General features: G+C 50.7%; 1 long non-coding RNA gene across 1 annotated transcript; it reads left to right on the forward strand.

Moving 5' to 3' along the window:
• The first annotated feature begins 1,867 nt into the window (after positions 1 to 1,867).
• LOC116743658 lies at positions 1,868 to 3,713 on the forward strand. Its single transcript, XR_004346831.1, has 2 exons — positions 1,868 to 2,030; positions 2,980 to 3,713. It is a non-coding gene; the product is annotated as an uncharacterized LOC116743658 (long non-coding RNA).
• Positions 3,714 to 8,405: the final 4,692 nt, after the last annotated feature.

Genomic DNA, 8,405 nt, shown 5'->3' on the forward strand with positions numbered 1-8,405 from the left:
GTCAGCTCCAAGGGGGCTGAGGAAGAGAGAAGAGAGGTGACAGTGAGGGTGTTCTCTAAGCTGCTGGAGTTGGGAGAGAGGTCTCCTTCAAAGTCTCATCTGCCCTGGGGGCCCAGGGAGGCCGTCTCTCTCCAAGACCCTCCTCGGAGGGACGGCAGATATTCCCATGGCCTCCACCAACAGCTACACATTGTACTCTCCAACCCCATAGCCCTGAAACCAGCTCATGTGTGTCTTCACCCAGCCTCCTCCAGGCCTCCCTGCCTCCAGTCTCCCCTCTCCAGTCCATCCCCCACGTGGCCCTAGAGGAGTCTTTCTGGCCTCCAGAGCTGCTCCTGCCTCTTCCCTGCTCACTTTCCTCCCATGGCTCCCCAGAACCCCCAGTAGAAAAATGAGCCCCTCGGGACTTCCCCGGTGGTCCAGTGGTAAGGAATCCACCTTACAAAGCAGGGAACGCCCGGTTCGATCCCTGGTCGGGGAACTGAGATCCCACATGCCGCGGGGCAACTAAGCCCGCGTGCCTCAACTAGAGAAGAGAAAACCCGCATGCCACAACTACAGAGAAGCCCGTGCACCACAGCGAAGAGCCTAGGCGCTGCAACTAAGACCAGATGCAGCCAAAAATAAATAAATCTTTAAAAAAGAAAAAAAAAAAATTGAGCCCCTCAACCTGGCATTCAAGGCCCTTCACAATATGGCCTCTTGGACTGAACCTTTGTCTTCCTCACTTCACTTCCCTCTCCCCAGCTAGCCCAATGAGCCTCACAGTACCCAGGGCCAACCACAGCTGACAGCACCGGAACCTCACTCCCAAGCCCCCTGGATGACCTGCAGACCCCTCACACTCATGACATCTGTGCAGACCTCAGAGTCCTCCTGCAAGCACGCCCCTCCTCCTGGGGTCCCCATCTGTGCCCATCACTGTCCCAGCAGCCTCACTGCCACCCAATCGCTGGGTCAGGTTCCCAGGGAGTTCTCATCCCTCTGTCCTCCTCCTTCCTACCCCCTCCCTGATCTGTCAGTCTCCCAACCTTCCCACGTTTTCTGTCTTTTATTCTCCCCTCTGTCCCCATGGCCCCTGCCACAGCTCAGGTCTTTTTTTGTTTGTCTGTTTTTTGGCTGCGCCACACGCATGTGGGATCTTAGTTCCCTGACCAGGGATCGAACCCTCTTCCCTTGCAGTGGAAGCACGGAGTCTTAACCACTGGACTGCCAGGGAAGTCCCAGCTCAGGTCTTCTCCTCTCCTCCGGGATCATCACCCCAGCCTCCTCTCTGACCTCTCACCTCCAACCTCCCTGATCCAGTCCGTCTCCCACACAGCCCCAGACAGGTCTTTCTATACCCAGAGCTTATCTTGCTCCTGTCCTGCTCACAACCCTCCCATGGCTCCCCAGGATCGTGGGACAGCGTCAGGCCCCTCAGCCTGGCAGTCCAGTCCCCTTTGATATGTCCCCTGCATACTCTCCAGCATCACTCTCGATGTATTTGCCCACGGACCTTACATTCCAATGGGCAGACCCTCCTTCTGCAAGTGGATCCTTAACTCTTCCATCATGGGGCGTTTGCACCTGTTGTTGGCCCACATCTCAGAGCCTCTGTCAGAATCTAACTCCTGCTTCAAGGCACAGTTCAAACCTGTTACCCGCGCACACACTCACCGTGACCCTCCGCATTCATACACGCAGAGGTCACTCGCAAGCACTGCCCAAATCTCCCCATGCAAACAATGGTCTCTCCCAACCATTCATCCCCCTCAGTCGGACACACAATGAACTCGTCCATCCGAACCTCCCACCTCCCCACCCAATGAACTCGCCCATCCAGAGATCCCCGCCTTCTTTCCCTGACAAAGGTCTTCCAGGCCCCGCCCACTGCACACAAGGGTCTCCTGAAGGCCTCTTCACTCTTCTCCCGTTTGGACCCCCACTTCCCCCCATTTTTCTCCTGACTTCCGTGACAATGATCTCACCCGCCAAATGGGCCCTTCCTCACTCAGGCCGGCTCCTCCCACCCCTCTGCTGGAAACTTGGTATGTCCTGGAGTGATAGAAGGGAACGGGAATCGGGCGAGACCATTACCCGAGTCTGTGTGTGCGGGGAGAGGCATGAAGGGAGTCCCTTCAACTAGGGACTGACCAGACCTCTGGCTCCCCCGGTGCCTTTCAGATTCGACCCGTATCTTCCCAAACTTCGCCGCCTCACCTTTCGGTCCAGGTATACTGCCGGTTCACCGGGGTCTCCATTTACTGGAGGACTCGGGGCAGCGGCGCTTCCGGCCACCTGAATGCGCATGCGTAGTGCATTTCTGGTACCGTGGCTGGTTTTTCTCAGAAGGTTGAAAAGGGGAGTCTTCACTCCCTCTGCAGCGTCACCAAATTCCCCTCAAACGTCAACCCACTGCTTCAGTCTCTCAAAAAGAAACGGGAAGGGCAGATATATAGTAACAACCAGTTACGGATGTACTTAGCATGGGCCAAGTATAAGCACATTATTTTCAGTTCTCAAAACAGCCTTGGTTAGTTACTATTATCCCCATTTTCCACATGAAGAGACTGAGGTTCAGCGAGAAGGAGCGTCAACAAGTGCGTGACAGCCGTATTGGGAGCCTGCTGTGCATGGCTTCATCCAAGCACTCTTTCTGCTAAAATGAGAACCACTGAAGAAGTGCAGGGGTGGAGGTTGAGCGGGAAGCTACCCTCCTCTCTGCTGTGTCCTCAGGCAAGTTCCTGAACCACTCTCATTTAATTTCCCCAGCTGGAAAACGGGCACAATGGGGTGTTTGGGGTGATCCTCTAGGTAAACCACCTGGCACAATGCAGTTCAGGGCTAATTAAGTATCACCATGGGGGGCAGGTATAGGATGTTGATGAGTGAAGAAGGCCATATGGGGAGCTATGAAGAGAGTTCTTTTTTTTTTTTTTTTTTTTTTTTTTTTTGCGGTACGCGGGCCTCTCACTGTTGTGGCCTCTCCCGTTGCAGAGCACAGGCTCCGGACGCTCAGGCTCAGCGGCCATGGCTCACGGGCCCAGCGGCCCCGTGGCATGTGGAATCTTCCTGGACCGGGGCACGAAACCGTGTACCCTGCATCGGCAGGCGGACTCTCAACCACTGCGCCACCAGAGAAGCCCCAAAGAGAGTTCTTTACTATCCACACAGAGAAGAGTTACTGCTACCCGTCTCCTGCCAATTGTTGCTACAAAAACACAGGCCCATAGTCTGAGATGGCGTGCTTCAGCAGACTGGATTTCAAACCATTTTTTTGGAACCCCAGAGTTCTTCCCAGGTGCATGAGGCCAAGTTGGGGGACGGGGTGGGGCAGGGAGGCAGGACTCTGTGTATCCCAACTCCTGCTTCAACTTCAGTAATAATTTTGATGATGACAGTCTTCCAAACACATCCCATGTGTTACCTCAGTTATTCCTCCAAGAAACTTATGAGATGGATACTACTGTTATTTCCATTTTAAAGATGAGGAGACTGAGGCACTGGGCGTTTAATAATTCTTCAAATAACAATGTATTCCATGGAACATCCCAAGTCCTCCTCTACCACCCCCTCATTTGTTTTCTAATGTATCCCTTGCGCCCCAGTTCCTCTTTTATCACCTGAATTCCTGGTATCTATTCCTCTTCTATGTCCCCCAGCTCCACTATGAATATGTTTCTCTAATACCCCCAATCTCCCCTGTAATATCACTGCTTCCAAATTCTGAATCGCCTCTATGCATTTCATCAACATAATTTATGGAGTGTCCCCTCTGTGCCAGGCACACTTCCGGGCCCTGGAATTTTTCATGGTAAACAGCACAAGACCTCCCCCTAGTGGGGAAGATGGACAATTAAATGACAAATGATGGACAAGATAATTTTAGATCCTGATAAAGTTTCTGAAAGGGGAATGGAATAGTTGCTGGTGGTGGGAATGGGGTGGTGGCTACTTTAAATAGGGCTGTCCAGGGTATCCTCTTCTGGGAGGTGACATTTAAGTCTGAAAGGTAAAGAGTTGGATGGGCAATCCAGGCAGGGAACGGCAGGGGCAAAAATTGGAATAAGCTGGTCCTGTTTGGGGAACGGGGTGGAGCCCGCTGTAGGTGAGGCAGGAGGGCAAGTGATAAGAGATATGGCTGGACAGTTAGGAACCGGGAAACTCCACATTCGCCATAACATCCCAATTCACCCTATTTATCAGCACTGGCCAAAAGAACTTTCTCCGATGATGGAAATGTTGTAGATCTTCAGTGTCCAATACAGTGGAGACATTGAGTATTTGAAATGGAGTGAGTGTGACTGAGGAACTGAATTTTTAATTATATTTCATTTTAATTAATTTACTTTAGCCACATGTGGCTACCTGCTAGGGTATTAGACAACATAGCTATACAACTTCCCATTACACCTCAAAACATCAAACTCTTCTTATAATTCCCCCATTCTCCCAAAACATCTCAGTGTTCCCTACAAGCCTCCACTCGCCCCTATAAGAATCCTGTAACAACTGTACAAATGTTCAAACAACCCAGTTCTCGGTTCCTTTTACCTATGATTCACCAAAACACTCCCAATCCCTTAGCATCTCTCCAACACCACCTATGTCACACCGATTCCCCCATCACACTCTCCGTTCCTCCATGAGCACCTCAGTTCCTCTGCAGTTACTCTATTTCCTCCCAAGACAGTCCTTAAACACCTTCATCTCACCCCGCCCCCTTTCGCTCCAGGGTTACCATGGCAACGCACCCGCAGCCATCACGCGCGCCTAGCCTGGCCCATCACCATGGAAACCGGAGAGGTCTCCACCACGCCACCACCCCACGCTGAGATGGCTGTTCTGGGACCCAGACCCTTCGGACCCAAGAGAGCCGGGAGAGACTAGGGAGCCCCACAATTCTCAGCGAGAGCAAAGCGTCCTCCCCATTCTTCTGCCCCTATCCGACTAGGCGCCCTGCAGCAGGTACACACTCCTGGGGAATGTCGGGTGGTAGATTCTACTGCGCAGGCGCCCACGCTTAGCGGACCGCGTTGGAGGCGCTCAGCCTGCCGGGAGTTGTAGTTTTCTGGCTGCAACAGCTGGAGACGCAGGTGGCCAATGGGTGAGCCGGATAGAAACAAGGTTACTGAAGCTGAGACTCGTCGGGCAGGCTCCACTGTCACCATAGCAACAATGAAGCGTGATGAAGCACCAGCCCTAGTAGCCAGTCTGCCATTTTTATTCTTTCATCTTTCTTGCTCAGGGCTTACTTTGCACCGGACATTGTTCTAGGCACTGGAGATACAATGGGAAACAAAATAGAGTTTATAATTTGATGGGGGGAGATTGACTATTAATAACAACGATGAACACAAATCGCTAGAGAAAACGGTATGTTAATAGGTTATTGAGATGCTTCGGGAGAAGTGGAAATGCAGATCATGTGAGAACATTGGTACACACCCGAATTCATCTATCTCACAAAGCCCTGTGAGACCGGTACTATTATTATCGCCAAACTGTAACAAACAGATTAAGCAACAGAAGGGCACATAGCAAGGAGTAGAGCTGGGATGTGAACTAGGACCATCTGGATTCATACTCTGTAAGCTTAACTACAGTGCTAAACTGGTCGACATGTGTGGCATAACTTCAGGCAGTGTTAATTGTTGTGAAGAATAAAGCAGAGAAAAGGGATGAGATGACTCTTTAAATGGACTGTTCAGGGATGGCTTTTAGAAGCAGGTGACATTTGAGTAGAGGCCTGAGGGATTGTGCTGGGCACGTGGGGCATGTAGAGGTCCAAGGGTCACTGACCTTTGGATTTTTCTCTTGCCTTCCCCAAAGGCAGACTGTTACACACGCTGCTCCCTCTGCTGAGAATGCGCTTCCCCGTTCTCTCCCTGTCAAATGCATCCTTCAAGAGCCGGTTCTGAGGGACTTCCCTGGTGGTCCAGTGGTTCAGAATCCGTCTTCCAGGCCAGGGGAGGTGGGTTCGATCCCTAGTCGGGGAACTAAGATCCCATATGCTGTGGGCCAACTAAGCCTGCGCCACAACAAAGACCCAGCACAGCCAAAAAAAAAAAAAAAAAAAATCCGGTTCTGTGAAGAAACTACTTCTCTGTCCCGTTTTGCTAACCATAAATCTCTTCCTTCTCTGGACTCACAACCGATCCATTTGTCACAATAAAGCCGCCAGGGGTAATTTTATTTTTGTACATCCAATCAAGCCATGCTCCTGCTTGAAAATTTTTGAATGGCTTCCCACTGCTCCCAGGATAAAGACTCACCTCTTCCTGTACCTATAAGTCCCGATGGTCACTATTAACATCTCTCCCTTTTTCACACCCTGACCCCCCTCTACTAACCCTTCTTCAATTTATGGTATGGCTTGAGCTCTTTCCCTCCCTAGGACTCTCCCTAACCCACATCCAAGAGTCTAAGGATAAAAGAGTCAAGTGGGGAGCTTTGGGACATCGGTCTGCACTGGACTGCTATTGGGTTTGTCTGCCCAAGATTCCTCCTGCCTCTTTTTGATCTTTGGTGACCTCCGCCTTCAGCGGCTTGAAGCAGGATTTTGGTTCCCAGCCAGAGATTGAAGTCAGGCCATTGCAGTGAGAGCACTGAATCCTAGCCACTAGACCAGTGGCCAGTGACAAGGCCCCTGGCCCGTCAGCTTTGTAGAAATGTATTCCCACAGAGAAACGGAAAGTAGTGAAACAAGTAAAGTGTTTATTAGGAGGAAAAAGAGTATGTGTGAATAGGCACAAACTGGCGGGCTCAGAGAGTCGCGCCCTTGTGGCAGTTTGAATGACTTATATGGGGCATTTCTTCTGGGTTTCCTTTGGCCAATCATCTTGCTTTGCCTGGTTCTGGATCTGTATTTGGTTTATCTCAGGGTCCTCCCCTGTGTGCACGCGCATGTACATTCTGTCTGCCCTGTCAGTCTGCTACAAGAATGGGCAGATGTCCAGGGTGACGGCTCAGAGCAGACCCTCCACGCATGGTCTTTGAAGCAGAAGCCTCAGCATTATTTGGGAACTGATTAGACATGCAACTTCTCAGGCCCTACCTCAGACCTACTCAATCAGAAATTCGGGGTGGGAGGGATGTCTGTGTTTTAACATGGTCTCTGGGTAATCAATTTCCTGAGGCCTGCTCAAGCTTGAGCACATAAACAAGAAACAATAAAAGGCACAAACAATAAATGCTTATCACTAAATATTTTTGAAGTGTCATGGTTGTTACACAGCATCGACGTAACCATAGATAATTGATACTGATACACTTAGTAAACCCAATCAGCCTCGTCTTTGACATTTGATGCTGGGATGCTGGTAGAAAGGTCTTTGGGGATCAAGATCTGAGGATATGAGATTACGGCTTCAAGTCGCTATCTTTCTCAGTCAAAGGGGATAGCTTTCCTTTGAAGGAAGCCGTGACATAAAGGGCAGAAGCACAAGGGAGAAACCTGACATTATTTGAGCCCCTGAATTCAGCTGCCCTTGAAGACTTTAATTTCCCAGCGACGTGAATGGCTGGATGACCTTTTACATTAAGCTCCTTCGTTGCTACTCAAAGTGTGCTCCACAATCCAGCAGCAACCACGTCATCGGAGAACCTTCCACAATCTTGGGCCCCACCGCAGACCGACTGGTGATTCATCTGTTCATAAAGTTTAAGAAGTGCTGAGCTATTTCCACCTGAATTTCTATCACCTGCAGTCCCCCGCACCAGTTGAGATAACAGAAATCCCAACTCAAACTGCCATTAGTATTAAAATATCTTTTATCTTACTTAGGAAGCTGCCGCCCCCAACCCCATAGGGCAGACTTTAGGGACTCAGCCAGATGCAGATTTTCTTTATTCTTTCTTTTCATTTTATTTTTTTGCAGCATGACTTATGGGATCTTAGTTCCCCGCCTAGGGATCAAACCTGGGCCCTTGGCAGTGAGAGCGCAGAGTCCTAACCACTGGACCGCCAGGGGGGCTCCCCAGATTCTCCTCATCTCTTAGCTCTGTCATCCTCAATGACATCCTTCATTCTCACATCCTATCAAGAGGCTTGCAAGCAGGTTTAGGCCTAACCGTCTCATTCTGGGGCTTCTCCTTAGGATTGAGAGAAACTTTAGAAGCCTCCCTGCCCTAAGCGGACCCATTGGGCAGGATCAGGCCCCACGCCCATTCATAAACCAATCACTGGCATAGTGGCCGAGATTGGCACGGACTAGTCATTCATTGGAGGATCCACGGATGTTGGCAAGCTGTTCCCATGGCATACTGGTCCAGGCAAGGGAGGATGAGGCCTGAGCTGCCATGAAGATGGATTCATTTTGGGTCCCTGCATTCCATCGACAGTAGGGCCTGTCGATAGAAAAAGTCAAGGAATGCTGGACCATCTCAATTGCCCTCTGGGTCTGGGCCTCCCACCCTCCCCC

Source organism: Phocoena sinus, chromosome 19 (genome assembly GCF_008692025.1).
Source record: "Phocoena sinus isolate mPhoSin1 chromosome 19, mPhoSin1.pri, whole genome shotgun sequence".
Lineage (NCBI taxonomy): Eukaryota > Metazoa > Chordata > Mammalia > Artiodactyla > Phocoenidae > Phocoena > Phocoena sinus.